Source organism: Maylandia zebra, linkage group LG9 (genome assembly GCF_041146795.1).
Source record: "Maylandia zebra isolate NMK-2024a linkage group LG9, Mzebra_GT3a, whole genome shotgun sequence".
NCBI lineage: Eukaryota > Metazoa > Chordata > Actinopteri > Cichliformes > Cichlidae > Maylandia > Maylandia zebra.
In genome coordinates, this window is record NC_135175.1 from 34,620,848 (window position 1) to 34,644,667 (window position 23,820).

The 23,820-nt window shown below is 42.8% G+C and overlaps 1 protein-coding gene and 1 long non-coding RNA gene across 4 annotated transcripts in view; both read left to right on the forward strand.

Annotated features, from left to right (window-relative positions):
* The first annotated feature begins 1,038 nt into the window (after positions 1–1,038).
* On the forward strand, positions 1,039–7,518 carry LOC112430833 (uncharacterized). 2 transcript variants are annotated; one of them, XR_013100215.1, is made up of 4 exons: positions 1,039–1,321; positions 3,012–3,087; positions 3,197–3,793; positions 6,182–7,518. It is a non-coding gene; the product is annotated as an uncharacterized LOC112430833 (long non-coding RNA). The 2 variants fall into 2 exon arrangements; XR_013100216.1 differs by having other exon boundaries at positions 6,185–7,518.
* A 9,609-nt stretch (positions 7,519–17,127) lies between these two features.
* The window catches only part of LOC143412345 (uncharacterized), a 140,755-nt gene continuing 134,062 nt past the window's right edge, over positions 17,128–23,820 (forward strand). For both annotated transcript variants that reach the window (XR_013100219.1, XM_076888526.1), the window contains exon 1: positions 17,128–17,412. The gene's annotated coding sequence lies outside the window, so the exon portion shown is untranslated. The remainder of the gene's footprint in view (positions 17,413–23,820) is intronic.

The following is a 23,820-nucleotide window of genomic DNA, read 5'->3' on the forward strand; positions in this document are numbered from 1 at the left end:
AAGTATAAAATAAAGACCGGGGCAGTGCTCGGCGCGAGTCTCTTAGTAGGGAGCTGCCCTTGCTAGCAAGAGTTCTGTGTGTTTCTCTTCTCTGAGTCTTTGCTGAAGAAGTGTTTTAGAATATTTTCCCTAACAAAAGTGAATCTCTGTCCAAAAAATGCAGTCAGTTTACTTTTTACTCACTATGAGTATCATTCATTATTCTTCCCCAGTAATTAAGGTTAGGATATGTATTTTTTTTTGTTCCAATCCATTCTTCTTTTGCAGCATTTAAATAACCTTTATCAGATTTGATGGTTTTGTTACAGACTTTCCAAAAAAGTGTTTTTCTTTCACAAATGTGGGATTAAATTGTGTTAAAATGTACAAAACAGTGATGTCATGTTTTGAGACGAGGACCCAGGCACAGAGAGACTTTATGAATTTAGGAATCTTATGATTTAATAAAGAAATTTGCTGACTTGCACAGAGAGGATAAAATTATGATGACTCATAACGGAGAAGAAGACAACAGACGACGAGGACAGGGAGGAACAGGGGTTTAAATGCACCAAGGAGACAGTCACAGAGAACTCGGGACAACTGGAGACATTTAAGGATGCAGGGACTGACAGAGACAGGGAAGAAGTCTCATCGTGACGTGTAAAGTTTATTTTGCCTGGCTGGGCAGCTCTCTGGGTGCTCAGCACCCCCAAAGCTCTGATTCTAGAATCGCCCCTGGTTCTAACCTTCATTTCATGGACGCACAGTGTGAGCACTCAGGTCGCATCAGAGCATCGGGCCGTATAGTGTGAGACCCTGCATCGTGACTTACGAACATCTAACCCCTGCGAGTCAATCGTGCAGTTTGAGCAGGAGCTGAATCGCGCGACTGAAAAAATCGCACAGTGTAAGCCGGGCATAAGGAAAAGAGGTTAGCAAAAGGAGATAGGCGGTACTTTTGAAAAAAAAAAAAACAACTCCGCCTGGTTACGCTACGCAGCTGTGTCGCGTGACCACACAGCAACAAACCACAGATGAGCAGGAAAAAGGGGGCGGAGCAAAGTGTGTGTGCGTGCGCAGGAGAGGAGTCGAGCAGAGAGAGCTGCTTTGTCATGAAACGGGAGTAAAGTAGTGAACTTAGAGGAGAGAAACAAACTAAAGTATCGATCATAAACCACTACCAACGTCCTGATCGATATCTGCATCGATCTGCCCACCCTTGTCTCCTGGATCGTAGCTGCGATCAGCGTGAACCACGTGGGTCTGATCTGTTTCCTGTGTTTGGAAAGAGTTGCAGCTTCATCGCGGAGTTTCTCTCGGTTTGTGGGCTCATCTAAAGGTAAGCACCGAGCTAACTTTACTGTGAGTTCAGTTCATGTTGAGTTTAGCTCCTGAATGAGGTCTTCTGCTGCTCTCCTCGGTGTCTGTTCACAGTTTATTGTGAACACGTTGAGAGAAGAGTGAGAGAGTGTTTGAAGTGATAACAGGAAGTCAGAGCGATCTGCTGCAGTATCAGGGTCACAATAAATTTTATAGTCCAGCTGCTGTGGATGAACACATGAGAGGCTGTAAACTCCTACAGTCTCATTTTAATGAGTCTGGCTGCTGTAAAGTGATGCACAGGAAGATGGTAAATGGCCTGTATTTGTATAGCGCTTTACACATTCAGTCACCCACACACTGGTGATGGCAAGCTACAGAGGCGAGGCTGTCAGACACTGTTGCCACCGGGCCCTCTGAACACAATGGGTGAAGTGTCTTGCCCAAGGACACAACAACCGAGACTGTCGTAGCTGGGGCTTGAACCAGCAACCTTCCGATTACAAGACGAACTGCCAACTCTTGAGCCACAATCGCCCCGATGTTAACAACAGATGTTAACAACAGATGTTAACAAAAGCTAATGAAACAGAGATGAAAGTTCATGTTTGAAAGCACTGAGAATTAAAATAAATGGTGGTGGTTAATGTGCAGCTCTTGGTGATTTGGGGGAAGAATTATGTTTTTAATCCTGTTGGGTATTGAATGGTGGTGTCACGGTTGTGGCAGCAATCGTGTGGTGTTGTGGAAAGGACCCTAAATGCTGGCATATATTATATGGCTCTGACCTTTTAACTACATTTCCAGTCACTCCATTTATGGCGTGACCTTTTAACAGACCAACATGTAAAAAGCATAAGTGAGCAGTCCTGCTAATCTTATAACAAGAGGAACATGTGGATTCTTATGCACAACAAAAAATTACAGCGAAGAGTCTGCTCCCTGCATGCTGTTCTGTTTTGTAGAGTTTTCTATAAATTTTGTTTAATAAAATCTATAAGGTTCAAATGAAGCACCAAACTGCAGTTACTCAGTTGGTGGAGGTTCAGTAGTGCAGTTTCTCACTGTCATTGTTAACTGGAGGCTGACACACTGACTGAAGACATTCAGTTTGAGTGGATTCGAGCTTTCCATCTCAGCTTCTTTTTGTCACGGGTGGAATACATATTGTCAGGGATTAAACAATTATCAAAACACTCGGGTGAAGAAACGACACTCAGACACTTCAACAGTTTAACGTGCACGGGTGAGAGTTCAACAGATACTCACACCCCGCACTGGTCTTACGTCTTTATTTATACTTCATGGTACATGGTGAAACGCACAGATAAAACAGGAACTTAGCTGCACGCCCTTCACTCGTGGGTGGAGAACATGCAGTTCCTGGAACTTAATCTAACAATAACAGCTGGTTTTCACAACTTATTGTGGTTAATGCTTTGTACGCTATCTATGGCAAACCTTCTGTTGCTATGTGCTGACAACTAGAATATGCTTAAAGAAATGAGCTCTTGCAAGGATGGTTATATTTGCACACATCCCTTGTGATCTCCTCGAACAGTGGTGGCCCACTGTTCAGAGAGTTCATGATAGAAAGACGTTTGCATAAGCAGAAATATTAAACACTTATCAGTATATCACTCAGTTACATTTCATGACAATAAAAGCTTAAAATACTCTAACACATATAAATATGTTTTGTGTTCCAGCTGATCATCAGGAGGAGACGAGCCATTTAGACTCAGCTCAGCCACTACAGAGGAAACAATGACTTCAACCCAAAAGGTGAGCAAGAATATCTCTGTTATTGAACCTGTGTGCAGGTTATGGAGTTTCAGTTTGTTCCACGACTGCATTTCACTCACTGCCTCTGTTTGTATCTCTGTCACTGCAGGACCAACGTGGAGCGAGAAGTCAGCGCTCTCAGGAGGCCGACAAACCTCACAGAAGAAAGGGAGAGAAGAAACACACCTGTGACGATTGTGGGAAGGGTTTTATCAAGGCTAAACACCTGAGAGCACACCAACTCATCCACAGTGGAATTAAACCGTACAGCTGTGACTTGTGTGAAAAATCTTTCACCCAACTTGGACACTTAAAAACACACCAACTCATCCACAGTGGAGTTAAAGCATACAGCTGTGATCAGTGTGGTAAATCTTTTGCTCTCAGTTGCACCTTAAAACGTCATCGAGTTACCCACTCTGGAATCAAAGCGTATAGATGTGACATTTGTGGAGACACTTTCAGTCGGCTAGGGACCCGAAATATTCACCAACGGATTCACACTGGACATGATGTTTGCTGCTGTGTTCAGTGTGGGAAACTGTTTACAACAGATGCACAGTTACAACGCCACATGTTTACCCACAATGAGGAGAGACCTTATAAATGTGACCTGTGTGATAAGACTTTCAAATCTCCAAAGTCCCTGAGAAAACACCAAGAGATCCACACCAGAAAGTAACTCTACAAGTGCAGTTACTGTGAGGTATGTATTTATATTATTATCTTCTTATTTTAGACTGAGTGTTTGGAACAACTCTGTTAATTAAATTGTGTTAGCATGTTAGTAATTCCACTGGATGCAAAGGCATCGACTGGATGTCCGTAAAGAACATAATAAGTCATCTTACTAAAAACAATGATTCCTGTTACTTGGTATCCATGTTTGAGGTACAGTTGCATTTTTTTGAAGCATTGTTTAAATTATTTGTAATTTTCCAACCTCAACCTTCATGTAGATTATAGGGATGGGTAGTCTAAGGAGCTTGTAAAGAAAAGCATTCGGCCTTCTTTAAGTTTCTTGAAGACGTTTCACCTCTCATCCGAGAAACTTCTTCAGTCTTTAGAACAATTAGTTCCATTCACAAGGTCCCAATTTAATTCACTTGATTTGGTAGAGAGTCTCAGCGTTTTTAAACCCTTAGGGCTTTAAAATCTGGGAAAACCTTCACAGACAATAGGGCTGGGTATTGTCACTGATTTCTAAAACTCATTCAGTTCTGATTCACAAGGTCCCGATCCAATTAGTTTAGACTGAATTTGATTTTGACTTTATGTGCTGCCAGACATCTGGCTTTAGTTTTGGCTTCACCCTCAGTGGAGTCTCAGTCCCTGGTCACTTGACTCTCACATGGCCCCCTCTTGTTACCCACTTGCAAGTTTCATACATGGCAAAATACATTTAAAAATATATATTGTACATATCAGAACTGCTCTATTTTACTTGTATTCACTAACTGAACAACAGGAGGGTCATCTAACTAAAAGCAATCAGTGCATCCTACCACACATTCAGAATCAACTTACTTTAATAGTCTGTTAGTTTTATTTACATGTCCTCAAAGTATCAACCAATCAATCAATCTTTATTTATAAAGCACTTTTCATACAGAAATGTAGCACAAAGTGCTTTACATGGTTAAAAGCAGCCCACCCCACCCTCCAACTCACTCCCCACACTCTCTTTTTTTTGCCTGTCCCGTTTGGCTCTTTTGCCATCAGAATTATTGTCTAAAGGCAAAGAAAGATGCCCAACAGATTTACTTTACCAAATTGACCATCCCAGCTTTGCCGTAATGGTCTGTTTGATTCACCTTTTATTGTTTATTTTATTTTTTATTTTCACTTGCTAAATACAGGACAGACTTGACTGAGGAAGAGAAAGGGGAGAAAGAAAGAGGGAAAAACAGCAGAGAAGAGGGACAAGGATAAAGGGCAAAAAAACAAAAACCAACAAAATAAGCAGACAAAAAATACATATATCAATCACCTGGATCACCTGTTGAGAAAGAAAACAAGTAGAAGATAGAATAAACAACAGGACGATGATCTATGGGAATATAACAATAAAAACAAAATATTAAACATTATTGTGCAGCACATAAGATCAACAGAACACAGTGTGTTTTGAGGTAGGAGCCAAAAAGGGTGTAGTTTGTGTGTGTGAGCACCTGTGTGTACACCTGTGAGCATGGACGCGCTTGTATTTAAAAGGTTCCTTCATGTAATGATCTGCTAGAGGGTGTGGGGGGGCCATAGCCCCGTCCACCAGGGCATGAAGCAGGTATGGAGGAGATCAAAACTCCCGACATCCAGAGGTTGGCATGTTGACATTTTTGAAGAGGCCGGAGGTTATTAATGTTTTTGGAGTTACTGGATTTATGATAATTGTGTTGCTCTCTGTTTGTGATTATGACGGGTATTATGTTGACTGTGGGAGAGAGAGGTCCGAGTCCAGAGTTTTTGTGTATTACTGTTAAAAGTTGAACAGATATAGGAGCTGGGACCAGGGGGACATCAGTCAGTGGCGGATAGATCAGCAGGTAATGTCGGTTTGAGTAATGACAGGGCGGTGTGCGGGAGTGCTGTACACCAAATGGTAAATTGGCAGACAGCAGACGGCGTCCCCAGGCGTTGAGGTGGAGCCCGTCTGCCCCAAAAAGATGCCTCCTCTCCCAGAAGGCATCAAAATTGTTAATAAAACCCACACCATGGGAGACACAGGGGGAGGAAAGCCAGGTGTTAAGGCTGAGCAGACGGCTGAAATGGCCTATCCCTCTGCCTTCTGATATCCTTTGTTCCAGCTCGATCACTTTTTGGCTCAGGTTGATGCAGCTTTCACAACTGGATGTTGAGGTAAGTGGTGCCATGACTCACGCAGTATTTGACAGTATTTGTTCGCTGCACCTCGTTCACAAAGGCGCTGAGCTGCTTCAGTGGCTTCTCTATCAATGCAACCAAGCTGTGTGTATAGTTTCACTGTGACAGTAAAATGTAACTGGATGTTGGCAAAGATGCTCTTTATTTCAAGCTTCATTCTGGATTAAAATGTTGAAGGACTGACTTACACTGTCTTTGTGTCTTTGTTTTGAAGCAGAGCGACACAGATGGATCCAGTTCTCAACCCTGTCGTCACTGTGGTGGTGGGAAAGAGTTTCGCTGTGACCTTTGTGGAAAAACTTACAGTAATCAAAAGAGCCTGAAAATACATCAACGTAGACACACTGGAGACAAAATGAACTACTGCAAAGAATGTGGGAGCGGCTTCCCCACTATAAGTGAATTAAAAAACCATGAACTTTGTCACAGTGGGGTTAAAAAGCACATCTGTGACCAGTGTGGGTCATCCTACACCTCTGCAGGTGAGCTTAATAGACACAAACGAGTCCACCCAAGAGAGAAACCATACAAGTGCAGACACTGTGACAGAAGTTTCTCGTACTCAGGGAGTCGTAACAATCATGAACGTACACACATTGAAGGGAACTTCAGCTGTGACCAGTGTGACAAAAGTTTCGGTAAGCTCAGTTCATACTCCAAACACAAACAATCCCACGCTGCAAATAAATTGTTTCACTATTACCAATGTGCAAAAACATTCACTTCATTATCTGCTCTGAGCAAACATCAGCGTGATCATGAAATCACTCCCATCACTGGATCACAATGAATCTGAAGAGACAGAAAGATCCTCTTCTGGTTTCAGGGTCAGAGGTCTGAAAAAACAGATAAACAGATTTATTAACTATCTACAGCAGCAGTCCCCAGCCTTTTTTGCGCCACGGACTGGTTTAATGTCAGACAATATTTTCATGGACTGACTTTTAAGGCGGATAAATACAACAAAATAAAATGATACGACCAAGACAAACACTGGAATTTTGTAAATAAAATAATAAACATGAATTCACCGTGTAATCGTGTAACTTTATTAGCAGCGTCCTCTGGAAATGCGCCCACAAGATTGAGAGCAACATCCTCCTCTCTGCCCCTTAATGCTCTCTGGTCACTATGGTAACATGTAGATGTTTCTTTCAAAATAAGACACACAACTACAACATGGGGAAAAGACCCAGGCAAAGAGAGTTAATGAAAACCATAAATTTCACGCCCAAGCCTCAACTCTCGCGGCCCGGTACCAAACAACTCATGGACTGGTACCGGTCCATGGCCTGGGGCTTGGGGACCGCTGAACATGGTTTAACATTCCACATTGTATACAAGACTTACAGGCAAATACAGAAACTAATTTCAGTGTGTTTTTCTTTTTAAGTTTAAAACATATCTTAAGTGGTAAGACAATGAATTTTACTCTGACTGTCCATGTTATATAGCAGTATCCATTTTATCATGCATGTATGCTACTTTTTTCTGCTGACTGTAAATGTTTTTCTTTTGTATTCATGAAATAAACTAGACTTTCACAGTTTACGTTTTTTACTGTTTCTGCTTTTGTTCACTCCAAGTTGGACAAAAACCCACAGACAGGCAGAGTAAACTAACAATGTGAAGCAATCACAGACTGTGTATTAAATGGAAAATGGCCTGTATTTGTATAGCGCTTTACTTAGTCCCTAAGGACCCCAAAGTGCTTTACACTACATACAGTCCACCCATTCACAAACACATTCACACACTGGTGATGGGAAACAACATTGTAGCCACAGTTGCCCTGGGGCGCACTGACACTGATTAGCAGAGATGGGCAGTAACGCGTAACGCGTTACTGTAATCTGATTACTTTTTTCAAGTAACGAGTAAAGTAAGGGATTACTATTGCAAAAACGGTAATTAGATTACCGTTACTTTCCCGTAGTAACGCTGCGTTTCTGCGTTACTAAAACGGTGATTTCTTTGCGATAATGTCTCATGACAGTGACGTAAACGAGTGCGCCGTTGGTGACAACAGCTGTGTGCAGATCAACAATGGATCACATATCGATTGCGGGAGAGAGTATGAGCGTGCAGCGTTTAAAGCGTGGAAGTACTGACCTTACTTTGAGTTTGATTCCATAAAAAGTGACAAAAACATTAGTGTCCGCTGTGCGTGGGAAGAAAACTTCTTTTTACAGCGAAAAAAACCCTAAACTTCCAAGCAAGCACCGAGTAGCTACGACGTAATGGGAAACTCACAGAGAAACTCGCGGATTCTTCCACTGACCGCGGCACACCTGCACCAGGGTAAACCTCCGCCTACCCTGCTCCTGCTTTACAGGTGAAAATAGAGCAACAGGACCGCTGAGTCTTTGACTTTATTTATTTTCTGCTGTGTTTTACTTGCATCTATTTGAAAGACTGAGTGTAAACACACAAAATATTTTATTTTATGTGCTGGAATGTGCAGAAAATAGGTTTAAATGTTAAACTAATTTATTCAAGTCAGAGAATGGTGCATATAATTACATTTTTGCTTGATGCATAAAGTTAAAAGATTAAAACTAATAAAACAAGTTTTAAAAAGAGACTTTTCCATTTGATTACATTTTGTATGATGGATTATGTAGAAAAAGTAGAATTGGGCTGAAAGATCTATCGCTTTATCACCTCTTCAGGGTGTAAATCATGTTTTTAGTAACTAAGTAATTAATTACTTTTGAAAATAAGTAATCAGTAAAGTAACGGGATTACTTTTTGGGGAAGTAATCAGTAATTAGTTACTGATTACTTTTTTCAAGTAACTTGACCAACACTGCTGATTAGTACCTTGTTTTTCATAAACACAAACAGGTGACTGAGAGAAATGTCTTTGTTATCCACTTTGATCATTCTGAACATTGAAGGAGGTTTGTTCAAGAGTCACACTTTGTGTATTTCCTTAAGTTAGAACATAATAATGTTGGATATAACTATTTCAATTGATCTTCCCTTCGTGGTTTTGATGTGAAATGTTGTTAAACCATGTGTCAACTTGTGTTAGCATGACAGCAGATCATTCTGATGTACTTGTAAGAAGACTTAATGAAAAGGAAACTGACCCTGAACTAATTAAAAGCAGGTCACAGCTGAGTCAAAGGGTAATAAAAATAAGGCCATGCTGTGTCCAGCGTCTAAAAAAATTCAGGAGACTAATTTGCCATGAAGTATTTCTGGAAAAACTGTACTAATATATTTTAATTACTCAAGAAATAATATTTGATTAAAAGCTAATGGCCATGAATGTGTTTCAGGGAAAACTGAGGATTACTGCATTCTTTGCTCTATGTTAGATGCTGACGCTGACCGCAGCATGATTTAAAAAAACACACAAAGTGTTTACCAAACAGAATATGAGGTTTTGATTTTTCCTTTGCAGGTGCAGTGTGAATCTCGCCAATGATGGAAATATTTTGAGTGTGCAAAATATAAAGTCAGCAACCAAGAATATACATACAGAAAATGTAAGGAAAACATATAACTGTCATGATCGGGGGAAACGTGCAAACTAAACACAGTAATTCGGCGTGCCCGTGTGGTGTGCTGGCTAGACCCAAACGCAGGGAAGGCTAGTGATGGGTTGGGACAGGCACGCAGTTACTCTAGTAACGATCGGTGCACAAAGCACGGCTTTGGAACCGATGTTACAGATGAAGAGCGAACGGAGTGTCAACAGTTTCAGCGGAAGAAGCAGAGAGACAAATGCTTTTTCTGAAGGAGGAAGGGCTGTGTTTTGGTTGCTTAGGTGCTGGGCACATAAGTAAGGACTGTGCTAAGCGTTTGACATGTAGGACATGTGGTAAAGGTCATACCACTGTCCTCCATATTGATAACAATGGTTTAAGTCCAGAGTCCTTTGGAGAGCCCTCCTTTTCAAAGAATGTACTCCTATGAAACTATGGAACTCCTATGAAAATTTGTGGTCATACAGGGGCCGGAAGAGACAGCGGTTTTCTTTCCATTCTGCCAGTTCAAATAAAGTCTGTTAAAGGTAGTCATGTCATTAGGCATGGGTATTGTTTAGGTTTTATCCGGTGCCAAACCGGTACTTTTGAAACTGTGCCGGTGCCTAAACAGTGCTCAAACCGGTGCTTAAAGAATGGAGAACACAAACTTTGTCCAAAAACCTCTCATGTTTAGCTGTTTTTTTGGTAAAAAGATAACAATGTTAGCCTGTTCTGCAGCTATGGGGCATATATGGTATCACTCTTGGCTGGAAGCAGTGCTTAAACAATGGAAAAAACACAAACCTTGTCCAAAAATAATAACGGATTGCATTTATATAGTGCTTTTCGGGACCCCTCAAAGCACTTTACAATTCCACTATTCATTCGCTCTCACATTCACACACTGGTGAAGGCAAACTACAGTTGTAGCCACAGCTGCCCTGGGGCAGACTGACTGAAGCGAGGCTGCCATATTGCGCCATCGGCCCCTCTGGCCATCACCAGTAGGCGGTAGGTAGAGTGTCTTGCCCAAGGACACAACGACTGAGACTGTCTGAGCTGGGGCTCGAACCGGCAAACTTCCGATTACAAGACGAACACCTAACTCATGAGCCATGATCGCATCTCATGTTTAACTGTTTTGCTCTTTTTCTTTGGCCTTTCTTTTGGCCAGGGTGAAGGGAGTATCTGCCATCAAACAAGAAGACAGCCGCATGTAACTACGACGGTGTTTGCTACTTTACCTTACATGCATTAATGTAATAACGTGGTTAGCCTACTCAACGTAATTTACACATGACCAACATGACCCCCGCTGTCTTTCGCTACTCAGGTTAAATATGATATACAAGTCACTCGGATAACTTAAAAAAGTAATTGTTGGACTTTTTTATGTGTTTTATTTATACCGGAATAAATCGGTTTGGCTGAGATCAAAGATATTAGATTAGATTAGATTAAATAAAACTTTAGTAATCCATCAGGTGGGTTCCTCTGGGATTTTGACACAGCTGAATGAACGTCAAACAGAAAACTGATTAAACAAGTGTGAGACTGTCAAGAATTTACGCCAGTGTCCTCGTATATTTTAGATAGCAAGGAACAACGGCACACTGTGGTGTCACAGCTGGTGACGCAAATCTGAAGGCTAGATGTAACAGAGTTAGAAAATAGCTTAATGAATTTCCTCAAAATTGATGTGCTTTGTGAATAGTTGGAGCCACCTGGTGGACAGACACAGCAACTGTTAAGGTTCCAAATTGCTGCACAGCGCATGCGTCAGCAAAGGAGAAAAACTCCCAAGCTGGTGGTAGGTGCTAGTGAGCGATACTGTTGTCAATTTTGTAATTGTATTAATGAAAACATTCTTATAGTGGTAATTGTCAACATGTATTTTGATTGTAAGCAGTACTAGCATGTATCCTGAAAGTTACAGGCATTTTGATGCATGGGTAGTAACTTTATTCACGAGTAGCATTTTAAATTAGCATGCTAAGCTAATACTCGTTAGCTAGTCAGGTGCTTTTTGATTTGCACTCTCATTTTTTTCTCTGATTTTTTTCTCCTCCCCTTTGTGAGTGTGGACGCTTCATCTCTTTGCTCTTGAATGCTTTGCTTCTTATATTGATTTTTATTGATTTTTATGCTGATTTTTTCCCTTTTTTCCGTGTGAGCTTACCTGCGATAACTTCTGGACACTTGTAGATCATTAGGACTAGAGTGTTCTTAACAGAAACAGCAACATTTTATGGTTACCTTGTCCTCAGCGCTCCGTGTGTCTGTGGCCTAGACACAGCTGAAGCCTGATTACAGCGTCTGGGCACCGAGCAGCCTCAATAGCCTGGAAAGGTGCTAACCGCTAGGCTAACTAGCAACAAGATGCCTTCCCTCTCCACAGATGACTACCACAGCCTCCTGCAGAAGATTGCAGTACTGGAGACAAAAATTCATCGCTTAGAAGTAAACGTGGAGGTAAATGGACTGTGTGGAAATGAAACAACCTTGCCTTTGATTCAAAACAATGGCGATGAGCAAGCTAGTACACAGCTAAGGAGCACAGATAACATGACCAAGAAAGTAGACTCTGTGCATTATTATAAATCCTCAAGTGATAATCCCCCCTTAGACTGTCTTGGTGCAAAACCAAGACATAAATCATGTCTCCTGGAAGGGGGAGGACGTATCACAGGCAGGGCACAGCGAGCTGAAATCTCCGAAACCGACTGGCCTTCACTTCCTACGAGACAGAGAAGCTCTTCTACCCCTGTATACGGGAGGAAACAGGACTGGACAACCGTGAATAGGAAGGTTAACAACAAACCTCCAAAACAACTGAATGTGAAACTGCAGAACAGATTTGCTCCACTATCAAAGGACCCTGGATCTATATCGGACAACCATCCATCTAAAAGCAGCGAAATAAGGTCTGAAAATCTGTTGAAAAGTGAAAGGCCACAGGGAAAGCTAAAGGCTAGGCCTGAAACTCTGATTGTGGGTGACTCTGCCGTAAAGGATGTACAAAGGATGTGCGGTAAGAACACTAAAGTCCTCTGCTTTCCTAACGATATGGTCAACAACCTGAAGGAGAGAATTCTTCAAATTGCAGATGAATATCCAACTGTGACAAACATTGTTCTGCATACAGGGTCAAACGATGTGTCCAAACAACAGTCGGAGGTTCTGAAACGGGACTTTACTGGATTATTAAATACTGTAAACTCTCTGAATGCAGCTGTATTCATCAGTGGACCTGTACCGCCGGTCAGAGGAGGAGACGAGAGATTCAGCAGGTTGTTTACACTGAATAAATGGCTTATATCAGCATGTGCTGACCACTCAGTGCACTTTATCGACAACTTTAATATTTTTTGGGAACGCAGGCATCTGTTTTAACAAGTCAGGGGTGAAACTGTTCACCTCCAACTTGTTTTATTCCATACGTCATCCATCCGTGCTTGGTGCCAAGGCTGAGATAAACGAGGAGTTATCTCATAAAGAGGAACAAACAGTACTCCAAGAACAGACAAAGCCCAGCAGAAACCTTGAGGAGGAGCTCCATCTGCCCCCACCCGGGAAGAGCCTCAGAAAGGAGAGACATCTGAGGCAAGAAGAGGGGTCCCTATTTGCCTCCAACTCTCTCAACAACACCAACGACCAGGACAAGGGACCACGACCTTCCCCAGTCCCCCAAACCCCTGACAGGCCATCACCCTCCTCCCCCTCCCTTTCTCCCTCCTCCCCACACCTGAAATTCACTGAGGAGATGATGGAGCGGGTCAATGCTGGGCTCAGATCTACCCCCCGTCCCAATCCCTTTTTGTCCCCCATAAACCCCCCACCAGAGCGGCCAAAGGTTCGCCATCGAGCCCCACCCTCAACAGAGCAATCGAAGTCACATTGCCCAGCCTCGCCCCCCTTAGTTCCTCTTCATGCCCTGTCTCCGCAGTCTGATGCGTGATGTGTGAAGGGTCCGGGCTGTGAGGATTATGGCAGTGATGACTTTTCCCAGGAGAAGCTGGGACCCTGTTTACTAGAAGGTTTTAAAATTTCTGTACTTTTAGGTGACAGGAGACATGTGGCCTGGTCAAAACACAGAGAGCTGCACTCTAAAAGATCTTTAAACATAGTAAACATACCTTGTGTGCCACAGACTGCTCCCAAACAGGAGGGGACAAGTAATACCTCTAAAACACTTAAGTTGGCTTTATTAAACATTAGATCTCTAGCTGGGAAAACATTTTTAATTAATGATCTAATCACTGAGCACAGCCTTGATTTTATGTTTTTAACTGAAACTTGGTTGGACCAAAGTAACAGTGGAGCTGTTCTCATCGAGACGACCCCTCCTACAGTTTTATCAGTGAGGCCAGGGTGAGCAGGAGAGGAGGAGGGGTTGCTGTCTTATTTAATGAATCATTTCAATGTAAGCAGCTATCTCCTGGAATTTTTCAGTCTTTTGAATATGTGGCTTTACAGCTGAAGGCCCCATCCAAAGTTGTGTTTCTTAATGTTTACAGGCCTCCCAAATACTGCACAGACTTTTTTAATGACCTCAGTGAACTGTTGTCTGTGATCTGTGTTGATTTTGACTGTGTAATTATTGTTGGGGATTTTAACATTTATGTGGACAACCCTCAGGACAAAGGGACTAAAGACCTGAGTAACACTCTGGGCAACTTTGGGCTGACTCAGCATGTAACAGAGGCCACACATAATAGAGGACACACTCTTGACCTACTGATCTCCAAAGGCCTGAGCATTTCAAAGGTTACTGTGTCTGATGTGGGCCTGTCTGATCATTACTGTGTTTTCTTTGAAAGTAAAATCTCAGCCCACACAAATATATCAACAACAGTGATCACAAAACGGTGTATAACTGAACACAGTAGTGCAATTTTTAACCAGGTCTTCCCATTAACACCTGACCTGCCCAGAGGGTCAGTCAATGAGCTCGTCAATAGCTTCAATGCTAACATGTTAAATGTAATGGACACTATTGCTCCCATTAAGGTGAAGGTTATCTCTGGAAGGAAAAAGTCTCCATGGAGAAACTCCACACTGGTGAAAAATGAAAAAAGAGAGTGTAGGAAAGCTGAGCGCAGATGGAGAAAAACAAACCTCCAGGTTCATTATGACATTTATAAAGAGAAACTTCACAATTATAATTTACAACTGAGGAATGCAAGGAGGTCCTACTTCTCTGACATCATCACTAAAAACAGCCATAATGCTCGGGTCTTATTTTCTACAGTTGACAGGCTAACAAACCCCCCTGTGTCAGTGGCAGCTGAACTTCATTCGACCATGGCCTGCAATGACTTTGCCAAATTCTTCACTGAAAAAATCCAAAAAATTAGACAAGCAATTGTTACATCAACAGCAGATCCAGGATATGTACTGTGTCCACCAAAAAACTGTTTAAACACCATGAAACAGTTTCAACCTATTAACAGCAAAGACCTGGAGGACATCTTAGGTCAACTGAACTCCTCCTCCTGCTGTTTAGATGTCCTGCCAACAAGTTTTTTCAAAAAGGTCTCAAAGACTTTAGAGTCAGACCTGTTACAGATCGTCAACTTTTCTTTATTATCAGGTGTGTTTCCAGAATCACTAAAAACTGCTGTAATCAAACCTATACTGAAAAAGGACAATCTTGACAAGACACAAATGAACAACTACAGGCCGATCTCAAATCTCCCGTTTTTAAGTAAGATCATTGAAAAAGCAGTTTCTCAACAGCTCAGTTACTTCTTAAAACAGAATAATTGCTACGATGCCTTCCAGTCAGGTTTTAGACAGAACCACAGCACTGAAACTGCTCTGACCAAAGTGTTTAATGACATATGTCTGAATACAGACAGTGGAAAAATGTCAGTCCTAGTTTTACTGGATCTCAGTGCAGCATTTGATACAGTTGACCACAACATATTACTCAAACGACTGGAGAACTGGACAGGTCTTTCAGGAACTGTACTAAACTGGTTCAAAACATACGTAGAAAACAGGAAATACTTTGTATCAATAGGTAACTTCACATCTGAGCAGACAAGTATCACATGTGGAGTTCCCCAAGGTTCCATCTTGGGACCCCTTCTGTTTAACATCTACATGCTCCCACTGGCACAGATTATAAACAACAACAAAATAAACTATCACAGCTATGCAGATGACACACAAATATATATCACAATGTCACCAGGAGACCGAGGCCCTGTACAGGCTCTTGGTAAATGCATTGAGGAAATCAATGACTGGTTGTGCCACAATTTTCTCCAGCTAAACAAAAACAAAACTGAGGTAATAGTTTTTGGCGCCAAAGAAAAACGATTACAGGTCACCAGAGAACTTCAATCTATACATCTAAAAACCACAAACCAGGCGAGAAATTTGGGTGTAGTGATGGATGCAGACCTAAACTTAGAAAAACACATTAAGACAATAACAAAGTCAGCTTACTATCACCTCAAGAATATATCAAGGATAAAAGATCTGATGTCTCAACAGGACCTGGAAAAACTAGTCCATGCATTCATCTTTAGTAGGCTTGATTACTGTAACAGCATCTTTACAGGTCTACCTAAAAAATCAGTCAGACAACTACAGCTCATTCAGAACTCTGCTGCTCGAGTCCTCACTAAGACCAAAAAAGTGGACCACATCAGTCCAGCTCTGAGGTCCTTACACTGGCTGCCTGTCCGTCAGAGGATAGACTTTAAAGTTCTGATGCTGGTCTATAAAGCTCTGAATGGTTTAGGACCAAAATACATCAGTGACCTCCTGACCCAGTATGAACCATCCAGATCCCTCAGGTCATCTGGATCCGGTCTTTTATCAGTTCCCAGAGTCAGAACCAGACACGGAGAAGCTGCATTCAGTTGTATATGTTATGTTTGGAAAGAAAAAAAAGGAAAAGAAACTCCCAAGCTGGTGAACTGAATGTTGCAGTTGCTTTGCACACTGTTAATGAAGACTGTGTGCTGTTTTCTTTTTACCAGTTGCCAGAATAAAGAGGGAGCCCAGAGTAAGGGCAAGTCCAGCGTTGCAGTGCCGTCCTTTCTACATGGGCATATCACACCACTTGCACAATAGACTCACAGATCAGCAACAGCTACATAGACTGTTCCATTTCACAGCCTCGCATTTCCGGCCTTCTCAGTCTTCAAAGGATCCTGCCCACATAGACCGCGAAGGCTGGGTCCTCCGAACAATGCGGCTTATGTTTTGGGATACAGCTACTGAGCCTTGCAATGTTCACACGCCACCATGTTGGATGATGCCATTGCTCTAACACTGTGTATAAATGTAACACGGTTTTATTTTAAAGCTTTACTTTGCGAATGGATTTAAAATTTGTATTTTATTGCACAAATCATTATTTAAGGACAGAATGCTTTATTTCCAGGTGTGTGACGCTTGTGATGGTCCATAAGATTCGCTCCAGGGTGTCACATTGATACAGAGACTAGTGTGAGGCTGTTCCAATTCTCAGCACCGCTCGTCTCTTTTCCTGAGTCTTTAGCAATTCTCCTTCCAAAAAGGACGTTTTAATCAAGCAAAAGGAAATGAGCCGAGGAAAAGGAAAGAGGAGATACTTTTGGAACACACCCCACCTACTCACGATGTATAGTCGAGTCACGTGACCACACAGTAACAAACCACAGCAGAGTCGGAAAAATGGGGCGGAGCAAATGTGTGCAGGAGAGGAGTCGAGCAGAGAGAGCTGCTTTTTCATGAAACGGGAGTAAAGTAGTGAACTTAGAGGAGAGAAACAAATTAAAGTATCGATCATAAACCACTACCAACGTCCTGATCGATATCTGCATCGATCTGCCCACCCTTGTCTCCTGGATCGTAGCTGAGATCAGCGTGAGCCACGTGGGTCTCTGCTCCCTGATCTGTTTCCTGTGTTTGGAAAGAGTTCCGGCTTCATCGCGGAGTTTCTCTCGGTTTGTGGGCTCATCTAAAGGTAAACACAGAGCTAACTTTACTGTGAGTTCAGTTCATGTTGAGTTTAGCTCCTGAATGAGGTCTTCTGCTGCTCTCCTCGGTGTCTGTTCACAGTTTATTGTGAACACGTTGAGAGAAGAGTGAGAGAGTGTTTGGAGAAAAACACCAACTAATCATTAGCTCAGCATGCTGGGAGAAGTTGAGCTTTCGCTCACAGAAAGTTTTATCATAATAACTGTGAGTCTGTGAGAAAGAGGTAGGTTAGAGGGTGACAGGTCGCCTAGCAACAGAGGCTTCAGTAAGGGGAAGTTAAGAAATAGGAAGTATAGAGCTGCAGCGCCATATTAATAGAACACAGGAAACCAGAGGGAAAAAGCGGAACCAAGTAACACACACACATTACTCAGACCAGAAGGAGTTGTTTTGATCGAAACTGTGTGTGTGACGTGTAGCAGAACTATATATACAGTGGGGCAAAAAAGTATTTAGTCAGCCACCGATTGTGCAAGTTCCCCCACCTAAAATGATGACAGAGGTCAGTAATTTGCACCAGAGCTACACTTCAACTGTGAGAGACAGAATGTGAAAAAAAAAAATCCATGAATCCACATGGTAGGATTTGTAAAGAATTTATTCGTAAATCAGGGTGGAAAATAAGTATTTGGTCAATAACAAAAATACAACTCAATACTTTGTAACATAACCTTTGTTGGCAATAACAGAGGTCAAACGTTTACTATAGGTCTTTACCAGGTTTGCACACACAGTAGATGGTATTTTGGCCCATTCCTCCATGCAGATCTTCTCGAGAGCAGTGATGTTTTGGGGCTGTCGCCGAGCAACACGGACTTTCAACTCCCGCCACAGATTTTCTATGGGGTTGAGGTCTGGAGACTGGCTAGGCCACTCCAGGACTTTCAAATGCTTCTTACGGAGCCACTCCTTTGTTGCCCGGGCGGTGTGTTTTGGATCATTGTCATGTTGGAAGACCCAGCCTCGTTTCATCTTCAAAGTTCTCACTGATGGAAGGAGGTTTTGGCTCAAAATCTCACGGTACATGGCCCCATTCATTCTGTCCTTAACACGGATCAGTCGTCCTGTCCCCTTGGCAGAAAAACAGCCCCATAGCATGATGTTTCCACCCCCATGCTTCACAGTAGGTATGGTGTTCTTGGGATGCAACTCAGTATTCTTCTTCCTCCAAACACGACGAGTTGAGTTTATACCAAAAAGTTCTACTTTGGTTTCATCTGACCACATGACATTCTCCCAATCCTCTGCTGTATCATCCATGTGTTCTCTGGCAAACTTCAGACGGGCCTGGACATGCACTGGCTTCAGCAGCGGAACACGTCTGGCACTGCGGGATTTGATTCCCTGCCGTTGTAGTGTGTTACTGATGGTGACCTTTGTTACTTTGGTCCCAGCTCTCTGCAGGTCATTCACCAGGTCCCCCCGTGTGGTTCTGGGATCTTTGCTCACCGTTCTCATGATCATTTTGACCCCACGGGATGAGATCTTGCGTGGAGCTCCAGATCGAGGGAGATTATCAGTGGTCTTGTATGTCTTCCATTTTCTGATGATTGCTCCCACAGTTGATTTTTTCACACCAAGCTGCTTGCCTATTGTAGATTCACTCTTCCCAGTCTGGTGCAGGTCTACAATACTTTTCCTGGTGTCCTTCGAAAGCTCTTTGGTCTTGGCCATGGCGGAGTTTGGAGTCTGACTGTTTGAGGCTGTGGACAGGTGTCTTTTATACAGATGATGAGTTCAAGCAGGTGCCATTCATACAGGTAACGAGTGGGGGACAGAAAAGCTTCTTACAGAAGACGTTACAGGTCTGTGAGAGCCAGAGATTTTCCATGTTTGAGGTGACCAAATACTTATTTTCCACCCTAATTTACGAATAAATTCTTTACAAATCCTACCATGTGAATTCATGGATTTTTTTTTTCACATTCTGTCTCTCACAGTTGAAGTGTACCTCTGGTGCAAATTACTGACCTCTGTCATCATTTTAGGTGGGGGAACTTGCACAATCGGTGGCTGACTAAATACTTTTTTGCCCCACTGTATACCCATTCTGGCTTCTAATGCTTTCAGACCTGAGCTTGTGTTAGTGTGACAGGCCTCAATTTCTGGAAATATCTTTATTTTTTTTAGCTTGACCACTCTGAGTCCAGTCTTTCTCTGTCGCCAAAAGAATTCAAAAGAACGGAATTTAATAAGGCTGACACACTGACTGAAGACATTTAGTTTGAGTGGTCCTGACTCTTGGTGGCGCTGTCACTTGGTGTTCGCTCGCTCTGCGGTATAGTATCACTTCCTGTTCCTGCTCAAACACAGTGGTGTTTCTGAGTAGCTTATTTGCTTACCAATTTAATTAACAACTTTTAAATACATTCTTTTTCATAGTATAATCTTCACGTGCTTCATCCGAAGCACACTTTCTGTGTACTCACTACCTAATTTATAGCCAAAGTATTCACTCACTTTCTCTGTACTGTTTCGCTAGCTTAGCCTAGCTCGTAGCCGACTCGTTAGCACCATGGCTACTTCACCTGTCCCTCCTGCTCTTTCTTGCTCATTCAATTCAATTCAATTTTATTTATATAACGCCAAATCACAACAAAAGTCGCCTCAAACCCAACAATCATATGACCCCCTATGAGCAAGCACTTTGGCGACAGTGGGAAGGAAAAACTCCCTTTTAACAGGAAGAAACCTCCGGCAGAACCAGGCTCAGGGAGGGGCGGGGCCATCTGCTGCGACCGGTTGGGGTGAGAGAAGGAAGACAGGATAAAGACATGCTGTGGAAGAGAGACAGAGGTTAATAACAGATATGATTCAATGCAGAGAGGTCTGTGTCAGATGTATAGTTACTCCTCGGCCTCCTTTAGCAATAATGATATCTGTAACAAATGTAGCGTATTTGCAGCTCTGGAGGCCAGGATTACTGAATTGGAGACTCTGCTTCGCACCCTTCATTCACCCATAGCTAGCCAGGCCCCTGTAGCTGGTGCAGCCAAAGATGGCGTAGGCCCCGCTAGCTGTTCCCCGGCAGACCCCAAGCAGCTGGGGAAAGATGGCGGCTGGGTGATGGTGAGGAGGAAGCATAGTCCTAAACAGAAGCCCCAGGTACACCGTCTAACCGTTTTTCCCCACTCGGCGAAACACCCGCCGGGGGTCAAACTCTGGTAATTGGTGATTCTGTTCTCAGACACGTGAAGCTAGAGACACCGGCAACCATAGTCAATTGTCTTCCAGGGGCCAGAGCAGGCGACATTGAAGGAAATTTAAAACTGCTGGCTAAGGGTAAACATAAATTCAGTAAAATCATAATTCACGTTGGCAGTAATGAAACCCGGGTACGCCAATCGGAGGTCACTAAAATCAATATTGAATCGGTGTGCAACTTTGCCAAAACAATGTCGGACTCTGTAGTTTTCTCTGGTCCCCTCCCCAATCAGACCAGGAGTGACATGTTTAGCCGCATGTTCTCCTTAAATTGCTGGCTGTCTGAGTGGTGTCCCAGAAACGATGTGGTCTTGTTAGGAGAGACGGCATCCATCCCACTTTGGATGGAGCAGCTCTCATTTCTAGAAATATGGACCAATTTATTAAACCCCCCAAAATATGACTATCCAGAGTTGGGACCAGGAAGCAGAGTTGCAGTCTTACACGCCTCTCTGCAGCTTCTCTCCTCCTGCTACCCCAAAAACCCATCTCCATAGAGATTGTGTCAGCTTCCAAAAAGACAAAAAACAAACTAAAAACCAAAAACAAACAACTTAAACATAAACAATTACAAAGAAAGAACAATACAGTATCCACATCTGAACCAAAGAGTAAAACAGTGAAATGTGGATTATTAAATATTAGGTCTCTCTCCTCCAAGTGTCACGGCGGGGTGCGCCGATGTGTGCGGAAACAGGACCCAAAAGCAGATGATGACGAGGAATAGTAATGATTAACAGAAAAGTGAACCTTTATTGCGATGACGGCAGGAAATGAACCAAGAGACCAAAGCAAACAGGCAAAACACTAAGAAACAAAACACTGAGCTGGCAAAACACTAAGAAACAAAACACTGAGCTGGCAAAACACTAAGAAACAAAACACTAAAGGTACTAAGACCAAAAACTATAACTATGACCGAGGTGGAAAATAAACAGGCTAAGACTATGACTATGACTGTAACTCTGGTGAGAATAAACAGACGAACTGACAATGGCATGAAGAAAACAAAAGGCTTAAATACAGACATGAGGTGATCAGGGGAAGTGGCGACACATGGGGGAAAACAGCTGACAGACATAAACCTAATGACAGGACCAGGAGAGGAAAGCTAAATACAATGAACAAAGAACACATGACATTGTCAGAATAAAACAGGAAATGACAACACAACTTAACAGACCTAATACGTGATGAAATAAATAGAAAACCCCAAAACATAGAAAACCCAGGAACAATAACTGCCTAAACTAAAGGCAAATAGGAAATAACACAAACTAATAACATATCAAAAAAATACAAAGAAAACTCAGAGTGCTGGGTCGGAGACCCAGCCTGTGACACCAAGTCTCTGTTAGTACATGACTTAATAATTGATCAACAAATTGATTTCCTCTGCCTTACAGAAACCTGGTTGCAGCAGGATGATTATGTTAGTTTAAATGAATCAACACCCCCGAGTCATTCTTTTTTTTTTTTTTTTTTTTTTTTTCTTTTGGCCTGTCCCGTTTGGCTCTTTTGCCATCAGAATTGTTGTCTAAAGGCAAAGAAAGATGCCCAACGGATTTACTTTACCAAATTGACCATCCCAGCCTTGCCGTAATGGTCCATTTGATTCACGTTTTATTGTTTATTTTATTTTCACTTACTGAATACGGGACAGACTTGACTGGGGGAAAGAAGGGGAGAAAGAAAGAGGGAAAGAGAAACAGCTGAGAAGAGGGACGGGGGAGAAGGACAAAAAACAAAAACCAACAGAATGAGCAGAAGAAAAAAAAAAAAGAAAAAAAAGAAAAAGAAATAAAAAATGCATATATCAACCACCTGGATCACCTGCTGAGAAAGAAAGAAGAAAACAAGCAGAAGAGAACAAGAGTAATAGAATAAACAACATCACAATGATATATGGGAATATGACAGTAAATACTAAATATTAAACATTATTGTGCAGCACATAAGATCAACAGAACACAGTGTGCTTTGAGGTAGGAGCCAAAAAGGGTGTAGTTTGTGGGTGTGATCACCCGTGTGTACACCTGTGAGCATGGACGCGCTTGTTTTTTTAAAAGGTTCCTTCATGTAATGATCTGCTAGAGGGTGTGGGGGGGCCACAGCCCCGTCCTCCAGGACATGAAGCAGGTATGGAGGAGATCAAAACTCCAGACATCCAGAGGCCCCCAGAACACAAGAGACCAAGGAAGACCAACAGAGGGGCAGCCGCGCCACTGTCCCGGAAAGAGCTGAGGAGAGTCCCAGATGAGGGCTCACTCAGCAGCCGCGGAGCAGAAGCCCGGGGGAGTTGCAGTGACGTGCCCGTGAGCTCCGCCGGCAGCCAGCCGTGCCTGAGTGACCGAGCCCCAGGCCGAGAGGCCGGGGGCACCCCACCTCCGAAGTGGCCCGAGCCAGCCCCAGGCTCCAGGCCCCGATAAGCGGCCGTCAAGGAGTGAGCCGGTGTGTACCTGGACGCCCACCCCCGGACACAAAGAACCACCAACGCACCGACACCTGAGGGAGTCCGCCACTGGCAGGGGAAGTGGTGGTAGGGGGAGATAGGCCTCCAAACCTTGGAGGGCCTGAGATGTCCCCAGAGAGGTGGCGCCTGACACCCAACCTGACATATAGACACAGAAATACAGGCACACACATATACAAACATCCATTCCCACCCTCATGCTCTCATGAATGACTTAGTTAGAATGACTCTCCCCCGAGTCATTCTAACTACCAGAAATCTCGAAGCACAGGCCGAGCGGGCGGTGTGGCAGCAATTTTTCACACCAGCCTATTAATTAATGAAAGACCAAGACAGACTTTTAATTCATTTGAAAGCCTGATGCTTAACATTGTTCACCCCAGCTGTGAAACTCAGAAACCAGTCTTACTTGTTATCATCTATCGTCCACCTGGGCCTTACACAGAGTTTCTGTCTGATTTCTCAGACTTTATATCTAATTTAGTTCTGAGCTCAGATAAAATAATTATTGTGGGTGATTTTAACATCCATGTAGATGCTAAAAATGACAGCCTCAACATGGCATTTAATCTGTTATTAGACTCAATTGGTTTCTCTCAAAATGTAAAAGAACCCACCCACCACTTTAATCACACTCTGGATCTTGTTTTAACATATGGCATAGAAACTGAACATTTAACAGTGTTTCCTGAAAACCCTCTCCTGTCTGATCATTTC